Source organism: Giraffa tippelskirchi, chromosome 1, assembly GCF_054371585.1.
Source record: "Giraffa tippelskirchi isolate mGirTip1 chromosome 1, T2T-mGirTip1v1.2.pri, whole genome shotgun sequence".
In the NCBI taxonomy this organism is placed as follows: Eukaryota; Metazoa; Chordata; class Mammalia; order Artiodactyla; family Giraffidae; genus Giraffa; species Giraffa tippelskirchi.
This window is the reverse complement of record NC_137275.1, coordinates 86,989,190-87,014,249: the sequence shown is the minus strand read 5'-3', so window position 1 is coordinate 87,014,249 and position 25,060 is coordinate 86,989,190. Positions and strand designations below refer to the sequence as shown.

At 37.7% G+C, this 25,060-nt stretch overlaps 1 protein-coding gene and 1 pseudogene across 2 annotated transcripts in view; both read right to left on the bottom strand.

Moving 5' to 3' along the window:
- Nucleotides 1–25,060, bottom strand: part of BANK1 (B cell scaffold protein with ankyrin repeats 1) — a 320,374-nt gene that overhangs the window by 236,961 nt on the left and 58,353 nt on the right. The gene's annotated exons all lie outside the window — the stretch shown is intronic.
- Nucleotides 11,921–13,261, bottom strand: LOC145538754 (cyclic AMP-dependent transcription factor ATF-4 pseudogene; annotated as a pseudogene).

Genomic DNA, 25,060 nt, shown 5'->3' with positions numbered 1-25,060 from the left:
ATGGCCAAAATTTGGAACACTGAATATCAAATGCTACCAAGAATTTGGAATAAGAACTCTCATCACTCGCTGGTGGAAATGCAAATGGTACAACTATTTTGGAAGACATTTTGGTGGTTTCTGACAAAACTAAACATATTCTTATCATTCAGTCTAACAAATGCACTCCTTGGTATTTATTCAGATGAACTGGAAAACTTATGTCCACACAAGAATCTACATATATATATTTATAGAAGCTTTATTCATAATTGCCCAAACTTGGGAGCAATCAAGATGTTCTTCAGCAGATGAATTAATAAGCTGTGGTTAATCCATATAAGGAAATATTATTCAGCACTAATAAGTGAAGTAAACTATTAAACAATGAAAAAACATGGGGAAAAAACCTTAAATGCTTATTACTAAGTGAAAGAAGCCACTTTGTAAAGGCCATACATAGTATGATTCCAACTATATGACATTCTGGAAAAGGCAAAACTATAGAGACAGGAAAAAGATCTGGGATTGCCAGGGGTCTGGAATAGAAGGGAGAGGAGTGAATAGGCAAGAGCTCAGATTTGGGGTGCAGTAAAAATCCTATTTATGATACCATTAATGATGGATGCATATCATTATACGTTTGTCCAAACCCATAGATTGCACAATACCAAGAGTATACCCTAAGGTAAACTATGGACTTTGAGGGATTATGGTATGTTAATGTAGGCTCATTCTTAAATGGTAAAAAAGATGTACCATTGTGGTGAGTGATGATAATTGGGGTGGCTATATATGTCATTGGGGGTGACAGGGCAGACACTATATGGGAAATCTCTGTATCTCCCTCTCAGTTGCTGTAAACCTAAAACTGCTCTAAAACATAAAGTCTTTTAATATGTGTACATATTCAGAACTATGTGGTGGAAATTCAAGACAAATTTTTGAATGCATACAAATAGTCTAGCTATATAAATCCAAGCTACATAGAGGTTATTTCTGATTGATGGAGTCATGAGCAATTTTATTTTACACATAACTAATAATATCAGTTATTTTTAATATCTAATATATTTAATAACCATTCTGATTTTCTATACTGAAAATATATTTGTTTTATAGATTGAACTATATACATTCCTCAAATACAGAAATAAAATGATCAAGATTACAGATTGAGCAAATGTCTTTACCCCCTCCTCTACAATATGCAAATGAAATTACAGAAGAGATTATTTTCTTTCTGTATGATGATGGAAAATGGGGAGGAAACACTGCTATTCAGATAATATATGAAATAAACCAGCTTACCACAAATTATCTCATGTTCAGGTGATCTAAGCAATCTGCAAAACTAAAAACTGAAATTAACTTGTCTTTACTCTTTTAAAATAAATATAATCCTAGAGGAAAATTACAGATATCCTAAGGCAAGATCATTCTGTATAACTTTTTAGCACCCAATATTACACTGTAAACTTAGCAAAATAATAAAATAGTTAAGCATCAGAAAATAAACTTCCCTATGAATTAAGTTGCAAAAAATCATTATATATTTAATCTTTAAAACATACCAATGCTTTTCAAAATAGAAACTTTTTAATACTGTTTTTTTTAAAAAATTAACTTTAGTGTAGTATTTTTATCTTTTGTTTTTATTTCTCAATTGATTAAATCCTCATTTGGAATGAGGACAGGTTTTCTGATAATTGATACCATGGGAATATTTCATGCAAAGATGGGCTCAATAAAGGACAGAAATGGTAGGGAACTAACAGAAGCAGAAGATATTAAGAAGAGGTGGCAAGAATACACAGAAGAACTGTACAAAAAAGATCTTCATGACCCAGATAACCACGATGGTGTGATCACTCACCTAGAGCCAGACATCCTGGAATGTGAAGTCAAGTGGGCTTTAGAAAGCATCACCACGAACAAAGCTAGTGGAGGTGATGGAATTCCAGTTGAGCTATTTCAAATCCTGAAAGATGATGCTGTGTAAGTGCTGCACTCAATATGCCAGCAAATTTGGAAAACTCAGCAGTGGCCACAGGACTGGAAAAGGTCAGTTTTCATTCTAATCCCCAAAAAAGGCAATGCCAAAGAATGCTCGAACTACCGCACAATTGCACTCATCTCACACACTAGTAAAGTAATGCTCAAGATTCTCCAAGCCAGGCTTCAGCAATACGTGAACCGTGAACTTCCAGATGTTCAAGCTGGTTTTAGAAAAGGCAGAGGAACCAGAGATCAAATTGCCAACATCTGCTGGATCATCGAAAAAGCAAGAGAGTTCCAGAAAAACATCTATTTCTGCTTTATTGACTATGCCAAAGCCTTTGACTGTGTGGATCACAATAAACTGTGGAAAATTCTTAAAGAGCTGGGAATACCAGACCATCTGACCTATTTCTTGAGAAACCTGTATGCAGGTCAGGAAGCAACAATTAGAACTGGACATGGAACAACAGACTGTTCCAAATAGGAAAAGGAGTACGTCGAGGCTGTATATTGTCACCCTGCTTATTTAACTTATATGCAGAGTACATCATGAGAAACACTGGGCTGGCGTAAGCACAAGCTGGAATCAGGATTGCTGGGAGAAATATAAATAACCTCAGATATGCAGATGACACCACCCTTCTGGCAGAAAGTGAAGAAGAACTAAAGAGCCTCTTGATGAAAATGAAAGGGGAGAGTGAAAAAGTTGGCTTAAAGCTCAACATTCAGAAAACTAAGATCATGGTATCCAGTCCCATCACTTTATGGCAAATAGATGGGGAAACAATGGGAACAGTGGCTGACTTTATTTTTCTGGGCTCCAAATCACTACAGATGGTGACTGCAGCCATGAAATTAAAAGACGCTTACTCCTTGAAAGGAAAGTTATGACCAACCTAGACAGCATGTTAAAAAGCAGAGACATTACTTTGCCAACAAAGGTCCGTCTAGTCAAGGCTATGGTTTTTTCAGTGGTAACGTATGGATGTGAGAGCTGGACTATAAAGAAAGCTGAGCGCCGAAGAATTGATGCTTTTGAACTATGTGTTGGAAAAGACTCTTGAGCGTGCCTTGGACTTCAAGGAGAACCAACCAGTCCATCATAAAGGAGATTAGTCCTGGGTGTTCATTGGAAGGATTGATGTTGAAGCTGAAACTCCAATACTTTGGCCACCTGATGCGAAGAGCTGAATCACAGGAAAAGACCCTGATGCTGGGAAAGATTGAGGACAGGAGAAGAAGGGGACAACAGAGGATGAGATGGTTGGATGGCATCACCAACTCAATGGACACGGGCTTGGGTGGACTCCGGGAGTTGGAGATGGACAGGGAGGCCTGGCATGCTGCGGTTCAAGGGGTTGCAAAGAGTTGGACACGACTGAGCGACTGAACTGATACTGAACAAAACTCAGTGGAGACTGAAAAAAGATAGAATCCTTTGTTTCTATCATCCTTGCACTGCTTTCAGTATAGCGATCTGATGGAAAAAGACGTTAATGCTCAATACCCAATGACCCTTCAAATCTATCAACAGGTCAAAGACAAAGCAAGGTTTCAGTTTTCATCATAAATAATTTGGGAACAGAGAGAGAGGCAAGCAATAATATAGAAGACATATGTCTGTTGCTAAAAAAAACTTCCTGTCTTCTCCTGCAACCTTGGAAGAAAAGCTTCGATTTCCTCAATTGTTTAATGGGGTATATGACTTCCTTGTTGGATTGTTTTGATTACATTTAATAAAATGTATTGTGTGTCAGGCCTAGGATAGGCACTCAATATTAGTCTCCTTCTTTTTCTAATTTCTGATATCAAATTGAATAAAGGCAATTTTTTTATTTTCAAAAGATCATAAATCCATCTTTCTAAGTTTGTATGGCTAACTATGATTCAGAAAGCACTGCAACAAATTTCTGGAATTTCAACAGTGAACGTCATATTTTGGACAGATTTATAATTTAGTAAACTATTCTTTAATCATAATGTAGTTGATGCCATTAAGGACGGTTAAAGCAGTACAGATCCCAGCATGCTCTTCTGGAGTTTTAATGTCATACCAAAGACTATAACATTCCCAGTCACTCAGGGAAGTAAACAGGTATTTTTCTAAGAGGTAAAGGAAACAAATAAACTGCGCAAAAAGATGTAATTTTACCAACCTTTTAGCCTAGTCCTCAGGTATCTTAATCTTTGTTGTCTGTGGGGCATTATAAAAGACACAAAATAAGGAATATTTCATTCAAGCTTATGTCCAAAGAAAAATAATAATGATCATAATAAAACTTCTTACCTAAAAAATATATATAAAAACAGACATATTCAATATAACCAAGTAAATGTTGGTTTCCAATAATAAAAAGATAAATCTACATTATTTAAATATGCACATTTATCCTGGCACTGAAACTGCACTAACTCTACCAGTTCTCTCAAATGTAGGCATCAGTATACATTTAATTTTACTCTTAGTACTTTAGTCTTTTTATTTTAGTCTGTAACAAGCAGGAATAGTTCTAAGACAGAGAATATGTAAGGAGATGCTGTTTTTGGTAGCCTGTGTGTTCCATTTTTATCTGCATTTCTGTTCTATTCTGTTTATTATATTTTCTCCTTTTTCCTATCCTTTCCCCTTCTCATAGTCCATCACCCATTACCCACTCTTCCTTTAAGATACATTTTCTTACCTACCTCTTAGTCAAACTAACTACACAAAAATGATATTATATCTTGCAACTCAAGACTGTTGTCTTCAGACCAGCAGTTTATTAGACATGTGTACTTCTAGCCACCACCCTAGACCTACTGAATCATAATCTGCATTTTAAAAGGATCCTAAATGATTTGAATGCACACTGAAGTTTGAAAAATGATGTACATTTACAATTCGTACCTTGGTGTGATACTACTGTTCCATAACATTAACAAAGCATGAGCCACTAACTGAAATCATATCGTGTATTTATCTTTTTCCTTGTTTCTTGTTCATCCATCTAGAATGCAACTGTTTGAGGTCAATTAATTAGTCCTTTTTACCCCTTTCTATCTCTGGTACATACAGTCGTATCTGACTCTTTGTGATCCCATGGACTATACAGTCCATAGAATTCTCCAGGCCAGAATACTGGAGTGGGTAGCCTTTCCCTTCTCCAGGGGATCTTCCCAACCCAGGGATCAAACCCAGGTCTCCCACATTGCAGGTGGATTCTTTACCAGCTGAGCCACACTGGAAGCCCCCTTTAACACAGCACATGCTCAATATTTATATGAGTAGACATAGTGAGATGAATGCAATTGTGCGGTAGTTGACAATTGCACTCATCTCACACGCTAGTAAAGTAATGCTCAAAATTCTCCAAGCCAGGCTTCAGCAAGATGTGAACCGTGAACTCCCAGATGTTCAAGCTGGTTTTAGAAAAGGCAGAGGAACCAGAGATCAAATTGCCAACATCTGCTGCATCATCGAAAAAGCAAGAGAGTTCCAGAAAAACATCTATTTCTGCTTTATTGACTATGCCAAAGCCTTTGACTGTGTGGATCACAATAAACTGTAGAAAATTCTGAAAGAGATGGGAATACCAGACCATCTGACCTGTCTCTTGAGAAACCTGTAAGCAGGTCAGGAAGCAACAGTTAGAACTGGACATGGAACAATGGACTGGTTCCAAATAGGAAAAGGAGTCCGTCAAGGCTGTATATTGTCACCCTGCTTATTTAACTTATATGCAGAGTACATTGTGAGAAACGCTGTGCTAGAGGAAGCACAAGCTGGAATCAGGATTGCTGGGAGAAATATCAAAAACCTCAGAAATGCAGATGACACCACCCTTCTGGCAGAAAGTGAAGAAGAACTAAAGAGCCTCTTGATGAAAGTGAAAGAGGAGAGTGAAAAAGTTGGCTTAAAGCTCAACATTCAGAAAACTAAGATCATGGCATCCGGTCCCATCACTTCATGGCAGATAGATGGGGAAACAGTGGAAACAGTGGCTGACTTTATTTTTCTGGGCTCCAAAATTACTGCAGATGGTGATTGCAGCCATGAAATTAGAAGATGCTTACTCCTTGGAAGGAAAGTTATGACCAACCTAGATAGCATATTAAAAAGCAGAGACATTACTTTGCCAACAAAGGTCCGTCTAGTCAAAGCTATGGTTTTTCCAGTGGCCATGTATGGATGTGAGAGCTGGACTACAAAGAAAGCTGAGCACTGAAGAATTGGTGCTTTTGTACTGTGGTGTTGGAGAAGACTCTTGAGAGTCCCTTGGACTGCTAGGAGATCCAACCAGTCCATTGTAAAGGAGATCAGTCCTGGGTGTTCATTGGAAGGACAGATGTTGAAGCTGAAACTCCAATACTTTGGCCACCTGATGCGAAGAGCTGACTCATTGGAAAAGACCCTGATGCTGGGAAAGATTGAGGGCAGGAGGAGAAGGGGACGACAGAGGATGAGATGGTTGGATGGCATCACTGACTCAATGGACATGGGTTTGGGTGGACTCCGGGAGCTGGTGATGTACAGGGAGGCCTGGCGTGCTGTGATTCATGGGGTCACAAAGAGTTCGACATGACTGTGCAACTGAACTGAACTGAACTGAGACATCGTGATAAGATGTTGTGTATTCATATGCATAGCAGATGTAAATATTTGTTGCTTGATTTATGATTAAATAAATCCATGCCTGGTTTTTTATTTGGGGGTGAGTGGAGTTGTGGCTTGTATCTGAAGGACAGTATTTTGTTCTATCTACCACACTCTTTGCCTGGCTGTTTTAAGGAAGTACATCTGTATTTCAATCATTATAACCCTGAAGGCGGGAACTGAACAAAGTTAGAGAAAATCACCAAAGCTTAGAAAGCACTAAGCTTGCCTCTGCTCTCCTGCACATTTTCATTGTTTATACTTTTTCTGAGAGTTGCTAAGGTAATATTAGCCTTACCTAGTCTATCGACAGGCTTCCCAGGTGGCTCTGTGGTAAAGAATCTGCCTGCCAAACAGGAGACCAGGGTTCAATTCCTGGGTCAGGAAGACCCCCTGGAGAAGGAAATGGCAACCCACTGCAGTATTCTTGCCTGGGAAATGCCAAGGACAGAGAAGCCTAAGGGGCTACGCAATCCATGGGGTCAAAAAAGAGTTGGACATAACTTTGTGATTAAACAACAACAATGCTATCGACTGTTATTTCCTGCAACTGGATATATGAAACACTTAGATGAAAGAATTGAAATGCCAGTTAATGAAATAAACCCTAATTACATCCTCTCTGAAGAAGTTTAACACATATTAATGATAATCCCTTTCAGCAGAGTATCCAGAATGAAATAAAATCAAGAGTTATTGAATAAGATTGCAAACAAAAGCTGACCATCAGACTTTCGATTATTGCCTTTAATGAATGACACTGTAAAGTATTGACTCTATTCTGGTTGCTGTATTTTTGAAGTCCAGGTTACCATAAAACTTTGTGTATAAATTGATCATTCCAGGTTTAGATGCTAAATAATACAAGGGATTTACAATTCATGAGTAGGGAAATGACTTTTTGTGGTCTTAGAAAATATTCCACTGAAATACCTAGTACATGATAATGTACATTTAACCCAGATAAATTTAGCAATTTACCAGTTTCTTTCTGTTAGCCTTTTCTTAGAATTATGTAAAAGAAAAAACAGATTAATCTGAATAGAAATTCATGAAATGTATGGTTTGAGCAGCATTCCAAATGAATGAAACAATTTTTGTTATGATGTTCACTGAATATAAAAGTATATATACCTACATGTGTGTAGATATATACACATATTTATGTATCATACATATACATAAATGATATAGAGCTATAAGTATGCTTTCATTTATATAACAGGGCAAGAAAAAATTACTGTTATTTTAACAGTGATTATTTTTGAGAGGTAGGAATAAAAGTTATTTTCAAAATTTTCTTCTTCATCCTTTATAATATGGGCTTCTCAGGTGGCTCAGTGGTAAAGAATCCGCCTGCCAATGCAGGAGATGCAAGAGATGCAGGTTTGATTCCCGGGTCAGGAAGATTCCCTGGAGTAGGAAATGGCAGTGCAATCCAGTATTCTTGCCTGGAAAATTCCATGGACAGAGAAGCCTGGTGGGCTACAGTCCATGGGGTAGCAGGGTCAGACACGACTGCGTGACTGAGAACACATTCTGAACAACACAAATATTACTTTTCCAACAATCAGACAAAAATGAACATCAACAAAAATCATTCATCATTTTCACTAGGTAAGAGGACAGCAGCAATTCTATTTTTCAAGATCAAATCTATGTATTTTTACATAAGTAATAAATATTCATTGTGGATAATTTTTTGCTTTTTATACAGTTCATGAGGTTCTCATGGCAGGTATACTGAGGTGGTTTGCCATTCCCCCTTTCAGTGGATCAGGTTTTGTCAGAACTCTCTGCTTTGACCTGGTAGTCTTGGGTGGCCCTGCATGGCATGGTTTATAGCTTCATTGAGTTATGCAAGCCCCTTTACCATGACAAGGTAGTGATCCTAAAGCCTTTGACTGTGTGGATCATGACAAGCTGTGGAAAGCTCTTACAGAGATGGAAATACCAGACCATCTTACCTGTCTCCTGAGAAACTTATATGCAGGTCAAGAAGTAACAGTTAGAACCCTGTATGGAACAACTGATTGGTTCAAGGTAGAGAAAGGAGTAGGAAAGAGCTGTCCACTGTCACCCTGTTTGTTTAACTTATATACTCAGCACATCATGAGAAATGTCAGGCTGGATGAGTTACAAGCTGGAATCAAGATAAGCGGGAGAAACATCAACAACCTCAGATATGTGGATGATACCACTCTAATGGCCGAAAATGAAGAGGAACTTGATGAGGGTGAAGGAGAGTGAAAAAGCCAGCTTATGACTAAATATTAAAAAATCTAAGATCATGGCATCCAGCACCATTACTGCATGGCAAATAGAAGGGGAAGAGGTGGAAGTAGTGACAGATTTCCTCTTCTTGGGCTCCAAAATCACTGTGGATGGTGACCGCAACCATAAAATCAGAGTGCTTATTGGTAGGAAAGCAATGACAAACCTAGACAGTGTGCTGGAAACCAGAGACATTACTCTGCCAACAGAGGTCTGTGTAGTCAAGGCTATGGTCTTCCTAGTGGTCATGTATGGTTGTGAGAGCTGAACTGTAAAGAAGGCAGAACGCCAAAGAATTGATGCCTTCAAACTGTGGTGCTGGAGAAGAATCCTGAAAGTCCGCAAAGAGATCAAACCAGTCAATCTTAAGGGAGATCAACCCTGAATATTCACTGGAAAGACTGATGCTGAAGCTGAAGCTCCAGTATTTTGGTCATCTGATGCAAACAGCTGACTCATTGGAAAAGTCCCTGATGCTGGGAAAGATTGAGGGCAGAAGGAGAAGAGGGCATCAGAGGATGAGATGGCTGGAAAGCATCACCAATGCAATAGAACATGAACTTGGGCAAACTCTGGGAGATGCTGAGGGACAGGGAGGCCTGGCGTGCTACAGTCTATGGGGTTGCAGAGTCAGACACCACTGAGTGACTGAACAGCAACAATGTATAATTTAGAACACACAAAGAAAAAGAAGAAAATAAAATCACTTATAATATTATTTCCTAGAGATAACCCTCCCTAACTTTTGATATATATACCTTACAGTCTTTTTTTTTTTTTGAAGAATACAAATGCATATTTTTGAAAAACTAAAATGGGACAGTCTTATATGTATTTATACTATTAGGTGAAATAATAGCCCTTTATATGCTAACAGCTCTTTGCAACCAAAATTTTCACATACACTGCATTTTATTTTGAATACGCACTTAAAATTATAATCCCTTTTCAATGCTGGATTACTGAATTTCTGTCAACCATTTAAAACTATTTGTATATAGTTTTAAAATTCTGTGAGCCAGAAACTATTTTCCCACCGTAAGTTGTTCAGCCAAATAGAATATTTTATTCCTCTTCTAATGTTTCAAAGCTGTGAAGAAAATTGTTTAGTTGCTAAATTGTGTTTGACTTTGCAATCCTATGGACTACGGCCTGCCAGACTCCTCTGTCTTTGGGATGTCCCAAGCAAAAATATTGAAGTGGATTGCCATTTCCTTCTCCAGGGTATCTTCTCAACCCAGGGATAGAACCAATGACTCCTGCATTGGCAGGCAGGTTCTTTACCACTGAGCCATATTACTTCTTATCAAACAGGGTTAAAAAAATTAAATGTAGATACAGTTAACCCAGGAATAATGTAATAAAGCCCTAAGTAGTAAATTCAATAGCAAAATCTTAGATTTAGCAAAATAAATGATGAGGCTCTCCTGGTCCTTGAAATTTCAATATTGTTTAGAAAATTATTAGAATTTGTTTTACTCCTAAGAAGCTTTAGTAATTTAATTAGAGAGACATTACTTTGTTTATCTGGCTTCTTTACCTAGCTAGGAACACTGACACCAACACCACATGTTAGTTGTTAGGTAAAGATCACTGAGGACTAGGCATTCAGGTTGGCATTCTCAGAAGGGTTTAAATGTAAAGTGATGAAGAGGAGAAAGAATATTCTAGGCACTGGAAACAATGCTCAATCAGTCTTTTCTTCAAACTCTATGAGACTGAAGAATTGACTATCTTGTTTGTTGTTGGAACACATGATAGGTGCTCAAAAATATTTTTAAAATAGATGAATTAATATATTTTAATTGGAAATGCTTGAAGGAAATGAGATTAGAGGAAGTGGACCAAGAGTGGAAAACTGACAACCTCTCTTCGTGAGGAATCTGTCTGTAACGATCTTCTCTTTGAGACTCAGGGAAACATCCATATTAATGACAATTTTAATGCTTCTATTTTTGGTGTCATACAGGTGGGCTTCCCTGGTGGCTCAGACAGTAAAGAATCTGCCTGCAGTGCAGGAGACTTAGGTTCGATCCCTGGGTTGGAAGATCCCTTGGAGAAGGGAATGGTTACCCACTCCAGTATTCTTACCTGGAGAATCCCATGGACTGAGAAGTCTGGCAGGCTACAGTCCACGGGGTTGCAAAGAGTCAGACATGACTGAGCAACTAACACTTTCACTTTTTTTCACTTATTACAGGTTATTTACACATAGCAAAAGAGCCCAGTGTTTCAGGAGAATACAGAGTGATAGACACAGAGAAGCAAGAACAAGGCACATATGGCTAATCTGATCTTCTCAATGGCTCAGCAGCCAACAGAGTCACTAGACTTGGTAAATGACTCAATGGCTAAAAGGAAAGAAGGGAAGATACTAGTAGGACAAGAACAGGATCCTTCTGGAATGCCTAATGCAAGATCACTGCCCTTGGAAAGAATAAGAAAAAGAACCACAAGTTACCCTCAGGAAGCTGGGAAGTTTTTAGTAATGATGTCTTCTAGTTTAGCAAATGAAAAGGGATGCTACAATGCTACAAGTTCATTGGCTAAAAGGAAAAGAATTTCAAAGAGAGATTTGTTCTAGAATGAATACCTATGATTTTATTAACAAACTTCCTCGAGAGTATTAATAACAGCTAAAAACTACTGAACATTTACTATGTACTAAGTACTGTTGTCAGTGTTTTGCATACATTAACACACAATGTATTGAAATGTCTACAACTCTATGAAGCAGGTGTTAATATTAACCTCATTTTATAGATTAATTCACTGATTCTTTGAATAAATATTAAGTAAGCACCAGTTATGTACCAGGTTATCTACAAAGAGCTGAGGTGAATCATTCTTTCCAGGACTTGCAAGCTAAAGAGGTGGAGGCAAAAAAAAAAAAAAAACAACAGGTGTAAAATAAGGAGTGTAGCAGATGCTAGGAAGAAAATTAAAGCCAGGAAGGCTAATGAGGAGTTTCAGGAGATAGGGAGGGAGGCGATGTTTCAAATGAGGAAAATAGGCTATGAGCAAGAAATAGCCTTTTTCTTCCACTACAAAATAATTTATTAAAACACAGCTTCAGCCTCCTACATACAAGCACACATACTCCTGACTACCCTAACTAGGGGACCCTTTCCTTCTCCCTTGCCTTGTGAACCACTTCTATCAGATCTTTAAGATACTGGATCTCCTTGGCCAAGGAATCTGCCTTCTCTTTCAGAGCCTCATTCTTCTTTTCTAGCTCTTCACATTCACCAGTGAGGGCCTCCTGTTCTGACCTCTTCTGGCGGTACCTAGTGGCTGCTGTCTTGTTCTGCTCCATTTTCTTCAGCTTCTTGTCTAGCTTCTCACCCTTTACTTTTGCTGCTACCATCTTCTCTCCAGGAGGGTGGTAGGGTTTGGGGCAGGAAGAACCGCTGAGGGCACCTGGAGATAGCAGGCTATTATTTGGAGAGCCCCTGGAGGTGGAGGGGCTATGCTGGGGAGAGCCCAGAGAGAAGTCAGGGCTCATACAGATGCCACTATCATCTGAGGGGGCATCCTCCTCCTTTATGTACTGAGGGATCACAGTAATGTAAGTGGTGGAGTCTGGCTTGCTCTCTCCTTCAGAGAGAACACTTCCAAAGCCACAGAGCTAGTTACTGCTGAAGACAGGGCTTCCCAGGTGGCTCAGTGGTAAAGAATCTGCCTGCCAATGCAGGATATACAGGAAATGCAGGTTCAATCCCTGGGTCCAGAAGATCCCCTGGAGGAAGAAATGGCAACCCACTCCACTATTCTTGCCTGGGAAATCCCAGGGATAGAGGAAGGGGTCTGGTTGGTTATAGTTCAAGGGGCCAAAATGAGTCGGGCACAGACGGACACACAGAAAGCAAAGAGGACGGGCTAGTCAGACCTCAGGAACCCAGAGTCTCCAAGCAGCATCCCACCCAAAGTTAAACCCCTGCATATGACAGTCCATTAACCATGAGAATAATCTCATAGAATCCAAGACACACAATTTCCAAACTCGTTAAAAACAACATATGGCCCAAAACTCCAGTGAAAATGTCTAAGGCATTAATTCCTATGATAACATAAGATTACACTCCACTTGACATTAAATTGATGTTCTAGTTAGGATCCTTAATTTACAAAGAAAGGGCTATTTACGTGTGAGAGTATATGTTTACCAGTCTTGCTGCTCACTGAATTATCTCACAAGAATGCTTTATATTAGAAAGAATTCCCAGGGGTGGTTTGTATGTTGTTGGACTGACTCTCACTGCCAGAGAAAATGACTCTTTTTATAGTGCCAAACATGTGGAATCATTATCAGTAGGTAATGATGATTCTTCTCAGTCCAAATTAGATTTGAAGGAGCAGATACAGTTCTGACATTTTTCCTTCAAGTATCTGCAAATTCTTTACAATCACCTAGAGTAGAACATGAACTTGGACAGCAGACTGTCCTTGGTATTTTTTTTAAAAAAATGTCCACCAGTATTTTATGCATTTTAAATAGTAATCAACATTTGAAACTGATATCCAAGACTATTTCCACAAAATACCAGGGACTCTGTACCTGAGGATTTTATTTTAATTTCCAAATTAAATAAAGTGTAAATAATTTTAGCATGTGTTATAGGTTTTAGTTTTCCATTTTCATGTGCCTAGACAAAATGACTTTGAAATTGCTTGCTTTCACATAAAAGCAACCTGTAAAGGATACTTTCTTTCTCTCAGAAATAGTGTATATAAGCATCATCTTTTTTAACTTGAATGAAGTCTATACACCTCTGTACACTTTTAGGGAAGCAATACGTTTTGGTTTTCTTTTTTCCCTTTTATTCAGTGAGATATACTAATAAGAAAGATGACTGCACTTAAGCCTAGGAAAGTTTCTCCTGGGGCTCACTTTATTGATAGATAAGATCCTAAAAGAAGCTTTTCAGGTTGGGGTAAAACAAGAGGTAACATGTATTGAGTTCAGATTAAGTCTCAAATACCCTAGATAGAGATTTCTGCAACGTGGGAGACACTGGTTCCATCCCTGGGTCACGAAGCTCTCCTGGAGAAGGAAATGGCAACCCACTCCAGTATTCTTGCCTGGAGAACTCCATATACCAAAGAGCCTGGCGGACTAGAGTCCATAGGATCACAAAGAGTTGGACACGACTGAGCAACTAACACTTCTCACGTTTTTTTTCAACCTAGGTAGAGATTTTTACACATAATCACATTTAATACTCACAATTGTCCTCAAGTATTATTTTCTCACTTCACTGACAAAGAAATGGAGTTTTTGAAAAGTTAAACTGCCACAGTTCACAGAGCTGAACTCCAATCCAGGAGCATCCAACTCCAAACCTTTTGCTTATGGCCACAGAGGTATAGTCTGGCTTGTCCACATACGTCATGCTGGTCCCCAGTTTTACACACAAAACGCTTTAGCAAGTTGGCCTCATCGGTAATCAGTAGGCCTGCTTCTGTTAAGAGTGAAGAAGAACCTAATGAGCACTTCGTTTGATTCATTTGTGAGGATGCTCTACTCCCATTGTAGCCATTCCAATCTCCCAGTCCCTGAACATAACCATTCGGAGAAGGCAATGGCACCCCACTCCAGTACTCTTGCCTGGAAAATCCCATGGATGGAGGAGCCTGGTGGAGCCTGGTGGGCTACAGTCCATGGGGTGGCTAAGAGTCGGACACAACTGAGTGACTTCACTTTCACTTTTCCCTTTCATGCACTGGAGAAGGAAATGGCAACCCACTCCAGTATTCTTGCCTGGAGAATCCCAGGGATGGCGGAGCCTGGTGGGGTGCCGTCTATGGGGTCGCACAGAGTCGGACACGACTGAAGCGACTTAGCAGCAGCAGCAGAACATAACCATCATCTTTCAAATTCATTCATGTATGCTCTTTTCCTTTGCCTACTGTGCCTAGTCTCATTTATCCTCCTAATTAATTTTCAACACTCCTATCAATGGTTGCTCCTGGTAGAAGACTTTTTCCAAATTATCCATGATCGTGGCTCTGTACTATATACTTCATTAGAAAGTGTCAAATACAGGAATTCCCTGGGAGTCCAGTGATTAGGACTCTTACGTTTTCACTGCTGAGAGCTCGAGTTCAATCCCTGGTCAGGCAACTAAGGACGCACAAGCTGTGTGGTGTGGTCAGAAAAAAAGAAAAAGAGAAAAGTGTCACATGGATCACATTATTTACATATTATTTGTTTTCCTTTCTCTTTCATTAGTGAGCTCTTGATAGCAGAAGCTGGGTGATCTTTGTTTCTACCTCAACTCTAAGTATCCACCAAAAGCCTGCCACACAGTAGAAGTTCAATAAATGTCGGTTGGCTAAAACCATTATTTAGTGGAAACTGAGCCAAGCCAAAGGAAAAAAAAAATGCATTCCAAATAAGGCAATTGTGCCTTATAACCAATACACATAATTCAAAGAAGATTATTCAAATTGAATAATGAGGAAAAATAAATTACACAGATATGGTACTGACTTGCATGGGAGCTGGGGAAACATATTAGACAAAGAGTATATTAATTTAGGGGATTATGGAAAAAGTACTCCTAATATCTAAATGTTTCAGGATTGTAGAGAAAAAAAGCATTACTAATATATAAATGTTATCAATAAAGGGAAAATGGTAAAATGCTTGATTCTAATGTTTTAATTAACAGCATGAAAATATATCCTTGAGATCAAAAGTGAAAATGAGTATACTACCCAAAGCAATCTATAGATTCAATGCAATCCCTATCAAGCTACCAATGGTATTTTTCACAGAACTAGAACAAATCATCTCACAATTTGTATGGAAATATAAGAAACCTCGAATAGCCAAAGCAATCTTGAGGAAGAAGAATGGAACTGGAGGAATCAACCTGCCTGACTTCAGGCTCTACTACAAAGCCACAGTCATCAAGACAGTATGGTACTGGCACAAAGATAGAAATATAGATCAATGGAACAAAATAGAAAGCCCAGAGATAAACCCACGCACATATGGACACCTTATCTTTGACAAAGGAGGCAAGAATATACAATGGAGAAAAGACAATCTCTTTAACAAGTGGTGCTGGGAAAACTGGTCAACCACTTGTAAAAGAATGAAACTAGAACACTTCCTAACACCGTACACAAAAATAAACTCAAACTGGATTAAAGATCTAAACCTAAGACCAGAAACTATAAAACTCCTAGAGGAAAACATAGGCAAAACACTCTCCGACATAAATCACAGCAGGATCCTCCATGACCCACCTCCCAGAATATTGGAAATAAAAGCAAAAATAAACAAATGGGACCTAATTAAAATTAAAAGCTTCTGCACAACAAAGGAAACTATAAGCAAGGTGAAAAGACAGCCTTCAGAATGGGAGAAAATAATAGCAAATGAAGCAACAGACAAACAATTAATCTCAAAAATATACAAGCAACTTCTGCAGCTGAATTCCAGAAAAATAAACGACCCAATCAAAAAATGGGCCAAAGAACTAAACAGACGTTTCTCCAGAGAAGACATACAGATGGCTAATAAACACATGAAAAGATGCTCAACATCACTCATTATTAGAGAAATGCAAATCAAAACCACAATGAGGTTATCATTTCACACCAGTCAGAATGGCTGCTATCCAAAAGTCTACAAGCAATAAATGCTGGAGAGAGGGTGTGGAGAAAAGGGAACCCTCTTACACTGTTGGTGGGAATGCAAACTAGTACAGCCACTATGGAGAACAGTGTGGAGATTCCTTAAAAAACTGGGAATAGAACTGCCATATGACCCAGCAATCCCACTGCTGGGCATATACACCGAGGAAACCAGAATTGAAAGAGACACGTTTACCCCAATGTTCATCGCAGCACTGTTTACAATAGCCAGGACATGGAAGCAACCTAGATGTCCATCAGGAGACGAATGGATAAGGAAGCTGTGGTACATATACACAATGGAATATTACTCAGCCATTAAAAAAAATACATTTGAATCGGTTCTACTGAGATGGATGAAACTGGAGCCCATTATACAGAGTGAAGTAAGCCAGAAAGAAAAACACCAATAGAGTATACTAATGCATATATATGGAATTTGAAAGATGGTAACGATAACCCTATATGCGAGACAGAATAAGAGACACAGATGCATGGAACAATTTTATGGACTCTGAGGGAGAAGGTGAGGGTGGGACGTTCTGGGAGAATAGCATTGAAACATGTATATTATCGTATGTGAAACAGAACACCATTCCATGTTCGATGCATGAGACAAGGGCTCAGGGCCGGGGCAATGGGATGACCCAGAGGGATGGGATGGGGAGGGAGGTGGGTGGGGGGTCCAGGAAGGGGAACACATGTAAACCCATGGCTGATTCATGTCAATGTATGGCAAAAACTATTACAATATTGTAAAGTAATTAGCCCCCAACTAAAATAAATAAATGTATAAAATAAAAAAATAAAAAAAAAAAAAGATTTTGGAAAGATCCCCACCATTCTCAGAATGGAATGGCTTGCTGTACCTAAACTATTTTTGTACAAACAACATAATTTATGCTGAACAGCTCTTCCTGGAGTCTGGAATTTTGGTACATGCTAGGCAGAGGGTGCCTATGTGAGCAGTCTCCAGTAAAGACCCTCTGAGCATTGAGTATCTAATAAACTTCCCTCGTAGATGTTAAAAAAAAAAAAAAAAAAAAGGCTAATATGAAAAATGTGTCTACATTCATGAAGACCAGAATAATCGGTTTATGACTAAAATCCTGTTGAAGAAGAACACTTTCGGGTATCATTTTATGTTAAATCTAACTTAATATCATAGAGTATTTGCCATGAAAAGCACAAAATAGGGAAGTAATATTGACAAGGAAACATGAAAACAAAACTCATAATAATGAAATGAGACCAATAAAAATGATATGTATACTGGAAAGATGATAGACAGGAAAAGTAGATAATTTTCTTGGCTGCAATTTTGAAATATGATGCCTAAAATGAAAATGTTTCAAGTGGAATATTCAGAAACTTATCTACTTAAGTTTTTAAGTACTGCTATACTATTTCAGATGGGAAAACTTTCTGAAGTTCATTTAGCATAAGAAAGTTACTGAATTCGAAAGCCTATATAATATTGTCTTCAAATAAAATATATTGCAAGTTTGTTCATGTAAATTAAGTCACAGGGCCTAAGATGTAAAATACATTCAAGTGTGACCCTTCTGTTAAATATAGAATGTGGAATTGCTTTATGAAAGCTTAAAAATCTTCCCACAATTGAAACTATAGGTGACAGAGAAAAGGATTCTGCCTGTGACAGTATTTCCTCAGCAAAGCTCACTCCAATTATTGCCACCTAGGAGAAGGCAATGGCACCCCACTCCAGTACTCTTGTCTGGAAGGTCCCATGGACGGAGGAGCCTGGTAGGCTACAGTCCATGGGGTCACTGAGAGTCGGACACGACTGAGCAACTTCACTTTCACTTTTCCCTTTCATGCATTGAAGAAGGAAATGGCAACCCACTCCAGTGTTCTTGCCTGGAGAATCCCAGGGACGGTGGAGCCTGGTGGGCTGCCATCTATAGGGTCACACAGAGTCGGACACAACTGAAGCGACTTAGCAGCAGCAGCAGCAGCAGCAGCAGGTTTTAAGAACACTCTGATTAGACTTAAGAGTATCTGTACATCTAAGAAGGTAAAAAAGAGCTGGTATTCCCAAGAACCCTAAAAATAATTTTAACACATCAAACAAAAATCTGTTTGGTAGTTATTTATTTTAAATTGGGTGCTAGATGTATCTGATCCACATTCCAGCTCTGTCATTTCCTAGTTGCCTACCCTCCCATGCTTGTGTTTTTACTTAAAAATCACAATAGCACTAGTATCCAGACTTTTTGTGTGAATTAAATAAAAATGTGCATAACGTTCTTATAACAGTGCTTGACACGTAGAAATTTGTAACTCACAGAAATTCATTAAATATTAGAAAATAAGTATTTTTAAAATGTAAGGCATAAAAGAATGGATCAGTCAAGAACAAATAATGGAAGTGAAGTTATATGCTTCCTCATGCAAGCGCGAGCACCATAGGAGAACTGGAATTCAGAGGGGAGGAGCCAGCATCTGGACTCAATGTAGATTTTCCCAGACTCCTCCCCACATGGATACTGTGGGTCCTGCATAAACAATTTAATGTCTCAAGGTCTCATCTGTCAAATGACAATGTTGGATAAGATATTATTTGAGACCACTTTTAACTCTAGAACTCTAGAACGAGTCTGTGATTTCTTTAGAAAAAGAGGGTTTTTAAAATAATCCTTTATAGGAAAATCAATCCTCATCATATATTTATACCACCATCATATATTTATATCTTCTTTCATTTTCTTTTTTTTAAATTAATTAATTTATTTTAATTGGAGGCTAATTACTTTACAATATTGTAGTGGTTTTTGCCATACATTGACATGGATCAGCCATGGGTGTACATGTGTTCCCCATCTTGAACCCCCCTTTCACCTCCCTCCCCATCCCATCCCTCAGGGTCATCCCAGTGCACCAGCCCTGAGCACCCTGTCTCATGCATTGAACCTGGACTGGTGATCTATTTCACATATGATAATATATATGTTTCAATGCTATTCTCTCAAATCATCCCACTCTCGCCTTCTCCCATAGAGTTCAAAAGACTGTTCTTTACGTCTGTGTCTCTTTTGCTGTCTTGCATATAGAGTCATTGTTACCATCTTTCTAAATTCCATATATATACGTTAGTATACTTTATTGGTGTTTTCCTTTCTGGCTTACTTCACTCTGTATAATAGGCTCCAGTTTCATCCACCTCATTAGAACTGACTCAAATCTTCTTTCATTTTCTAATAGCTCATTTGTTTTTGGCTTATTTTTGCTTCCCCCTACATCAATATTTTGTGCAATTGTATGTAAGTAAGATTATCATTACCATTTAAATCTATGCTTTCAACCATTAATATTTTGTTTGTTTTGAGGTATTTGTTCCATACTAGAATCTTTCACTACAGTATGACATTGATTTTGGTGAGATTTTCATTTTTCCTTGGAACACTTGACATATCATTCCAGACCCAAAGCCAAAATTTGACATTCTGGTCTTTTTCTCTAACATAAACTATGATTTTGTTTTAAAGTGATTCTACATACATGTTTGGAATTACTGTCTCAACAATTAAACAGTTAGTATTCTACCTTATAAGAATTTATCTTTGGAATGAAACTGTCAAAATGTTCACAGTGATTGCCTCAAGGTATTGTCATTCTGAGTGACCTTTTTGCTGGCTTCTTTCATATTTTCTATACAATTCAGAATTTTTATAATGAGCATATCTTATTTTCATAATTAGAGAAAAAGTTTAGATTTTTAAAAATATATTTCTTTGGATTTTAAAATCCATAATTCAAAGTTGGTTTCATACACTTAAGATCACATAAACTATAAAATTAAATATCTGAAATTATATAGTATCTTTACTAATAAAAAAAGTAGGAAAACAACACCAATTGTAAGCTCTTTCTAAATGCTAAACATCTTTGAAAGACTGACAATTAAAGATTAGATATAAATCATATTTTCTCATATTTTAAAAGAATTTCAATGAGTTGTAAATAACTTGGCCAGTTGAATAAGCAAATTATTTGTGTATGGTTCTAATCATTGTGACTAATGGAATAATGATTGAGAAAATCCCCTGTGCTTAAGAAGCTTCAGACTAGAGACAGGAATGATAGAGCATTTATTAGGGTGTTGGGAGGCATTTTAGTGGAGTTGAAAATTCATGTTCTCAATTACCAAATTACCATAATGTTAGTCAAAGAGAATTCCTGTTGAGGTACTTGAATAAAAGGAAAGGTTGAATAAAAGCTAAGCTTCTTCATATGGGAAACTATTAAAGAGATTAATGAGCATTATTTATATCCATTTTCTAGCACTACAATACTATTAAGATTAAAAAAAATGCAGATACAGGATGAACTTAAGAGTAAGAACTGTGTAGATTTCCACTTGTCCCCAACATTCCTATTACAATTCAAAAGAAACTCACAATTGCCTAGTAAGAGGTACAACCATAAAAATTTAATGGATAGATATAGTTCCTGGGAACAAATGTAATTCCAACTCTGCTATTATGCAATTTGTAAATGGGAATTAAAAAAATAAACTCTTTCAATATTCAGGAATATTAAGACATTAGTAAAAAGTAATTTGAAATGTCTCATGCAAAGTTAAAGTGAAAATTATAAATCCTAAATATATGAGTGTAAGCGAATTCCTGTTTGGTAGTAACATAAAACGTCTGACTTTTAAAATCTTTACTCAATATAATATAAACTGTCTATTGTGTTTCTCAGTGAAGAATTAAAAATTAAAATATAAGGGCCTCTTGCTCTATTTGCTATGTGAAATATAAACATATGGTAAATCAGTGTTAAAGGTACCACTTTGTATCAAGCTGTTTGTTGATCTGATATGATCTTATGTTTTATTATCTTGCAGAATAAACCTCAGTGTGAATGAGAAAATGTCACTGATGTTAAGAAAATAAAGTTTAAATTGTCTGTATAGAAAAATAATTATTGCAACTAGTAAATGGTTGGTTACCAGCTAGAGGAAGGGGTGTTTAAGTCAAACACAACTCATATGTAATATTTCCTTTCAAATTTGATGAGGGTGTCTCTGTCATCACTTGAGAATGGAGTTCTATGGATCTGAGATACATAGGCTTCAGGATATTTACTGTGTTGACATAGATTTCAGAGCTAGATATTTTATTCAATAAGAAACAGTGGTATTTTGCTTTTTCATGGGCTCTTTACATAGTTTCTTCCTTTAAACACTACAGTTAATATTCAGAGAGGCCTTTGAATGGTGCTGTCAATAAGCAGATGACTATTTCCCATGAAGAGCTGAACATGAAAAAGAAGAGCAGTTTTTAGAAAAAGTGAAGAGAAAATCAACTAAGAGGGGATACGATATTTCGGAGCAGCAAGGAATGGCATAAGCTAGCTATTATGTAGTTAGCAAAGTAATGATCCTGAAGAATATGGAACGGCACACCTTAGTTTTGATACAAAAAGGGAGGTGGCAGAAATCTGGAATAGGAGGCACTACATTCATAATACGAATACAGTATAAAGCTACTCAGGAGGTGCTAGTGGTAAAGAACCTGCCTGCCAATGCAAGAGACATAAGAGACATGGGTTTGATCTCTGGGTTGGGAAGGTCACTTGGAGGAGGGCACAGCAACCCATTCCAGTATTCTTGCCTAGAGAATCCTATGGACAGAGGAACCTGGCGGGCTACAGTCCACAGGGTTCCAAAGAGTTGGACACGACTGAAGCAACTTGGCACACACACATGCAAAAAGCTACCCAGTGTTCAAAAAGCCATTACCAATACAGGTGAAAATACCCTGACCAAATGCCTTTGTCTTATTTTATTAGCAATAAATAACTTACAATTATACTCTAGTGTCTATGACTAATAAGCTTCTACTCACAATTTGGTGTTTGAGTTTCATTCTTCAATATGTATATAAGAATGACAAAAAATAATAATTAGAAAACAAAATAAAATATAATTAAAAAATGAAAAATAGAATTCAAAATGATAAATTGATTAAAATTAAAAAGATTAATTTCTTCAAAGAAAAGTCCAATATGGACCATAAATTGAGGAAAACACCTTGAAACCTTAGTCTTTGCAGTCTCCAAAAATAATTTCAGCAACTTTATTAAATCATGCAAGTCACAGAAGCTCTTTGGGACAAAATAAAACCCTTGTGTATGTAGAACATCACATACCTGAACTCACATTTATAATTCAGACTTTTTGAGTAGTGTTCTTTTTAAACAATCCATCATTTTAATTGGAATTCTGAACTTATAATGAACTATTAGCTTCTTGGAGAAAGCATAAAAGCAGATATCCAATCTCTGAATCTAAAGGTTGGCAGCTAATAAGTTTTCAAACTTTAATACATTCTGGAACTACAAAAACAGTTCTATTGGCCTTTGTCCTAAAAGTACTATTATCATTATACATTTACTGTTAGAATTAATTATTGTCTAAACTAGAGGACAAGCAGTGTAGATGTTTTAAACCATGCTACTAATTTTTTAAAAGTTACCTAATATATGATTTTCAGCAGCCTTGTCAGCTACTCTAAGGCATTCTGACTTTATTCTGTAGGTAATGTAGAGCCCCACAATCAAGTGTGAATTCTAGAAAGACTGAGGAGACAGGCTGCCAGCAGCAGATGTAAAAGAGAGGATGATGATCCAGGCTGATGGGAATGGGCAATGGGAAAGCAGAGACATTTCTAAGGCAGAGAAGTTCACTGAATGTGGGAGAAAGAGAGGGCTCTGTGATATTCCTGAGGTGCTATGGGTAGTAGTTATGCTTTTAAATAAGATCTGAAGGTGTAACATATATAAACAATGTGAAGTCTAGGGGGAAAGTGCAGACTAGACAGTGATTCAAAGGGTCCATGAGGTCAAAACAATTTTCATAATAATACTAAGATGTAGTTTGTCTATGTTGGGGCAAAAGTAATAGACAGTAAGACAAATGTTGCCCAAGCATGAATAATAAGGGCAGTGGCACCAAACTGTGCAATTAGCCACCATGCACTTGTGCTTAAAATAAACATTAATTTCATATAAGAAAAAAACACACAATAAGATACCACTACCCAACCATTGGAATGGCTGAAATTGAAAGACTGACCAAGTGTCAGTAAGGGTGATGAGCAACTGGAACCCTCAACACTGCTTGTGGGAATGTAAAATAGTATAACCACTTTGGAAAATAGTTGTGTAGTTTGTGCCACAATGATTAATGACTTTGAGCATCTTTTTATGTGCTTGCTTGAAATCCAGATATCTCTTTTGGTCAAGTATCTACTTAAATCTTTTGCCCAGTTTTTTCATTGGGTTGTTTTCTTATTATTGTGATTTGAGAGTTCTCCATATATTCCAGATACAAGTCTTTTATGATTGATTTCTCTATTGATTACATGTAAGTTTCCCTGCTTTCTGGAAAGCTGGAGAATTTTTGTTTGCTGTTGGACATTACAGTCTTTATCATGGGTGCTATATCCCTACAAATATACTTGAACTTTGTTCTAGGATGCAGCTACATTACTTGATAACAGTTTAATATTTCAAGATCTGCTTTTAAATTTTGTTATGCATGACCAAAACTGTTTTTCATTTAGGGCTGATTTTGCCCTCACTGGCCAGGCGATACTTTGCTAAGTATCCTCCCAGACGTTTCTTGAGCTATAAGGTTTTTTCCACTCTTGGAGGTGGATATACAAACTATTCCCATGTCTGAGTGAACTCCTGAGAGGTTCCTCTGCTCCCTCAGGATGGTTCTTTCTTTGGTTTTTTTCTTTGGTTTTGAGTAGTTTCCTTGCTGGCATGTTTTGTTTGGTATTCAGCTGAAGATGAACAATCCTCTGGAGTTCTCCATAGCTCCTCTCTGCGCAGCGTCTCTCTGCTTCATCACTGTGCCTGGTGAACTCACGATGCCTCAGCCTCTGGTACTCCATCTCCAGAACTCTGGGAAACCAATGACTCCACCTGGGTCACCCTTTCCCCTCTGGTGGCCTGGAAACTCTCTCCAGGTAGTAAGCTGGGACAATTGCAGGACTAACCTAACTGTCTGCCCTCTCAGTGCTGACATTCCTGAATGGCCTCATGTCCAGTACCTGAAAATGGTTGCTTCATATATACTGTCTATTTTGTTTAGCTGTACTGGATCATAATTACCCCACTTGGCGAGAAAGAGAAAGCTCAGTAAATGTCTTTTTAAAAGTCTACATGGCAAAATGCATATACTACACTTCTGCCACATACTGAAGTTTAGTAATCATCTCAGGGACAAGTGTCCATGCAATTCTTTGACTTGCTGTGGAAAATAGTCAATAGGCTCCCCCTACTTCCCAATGAAACAACAGTTGTACTTAAAAGAAAAGAAAAACTAACAGATAAACTATGGTTATTCAGATTTGACCACTGGCAGACATTTTCTTGAAAGCAAATGAAGTTGTCATTTCAAGGAAAACTCGTTGACAATGTTTGTCAACAAGTAGAAATTTTGTACATTGAGCAAAAAATTGTACTTTGAGCAAAAAATAGAACATT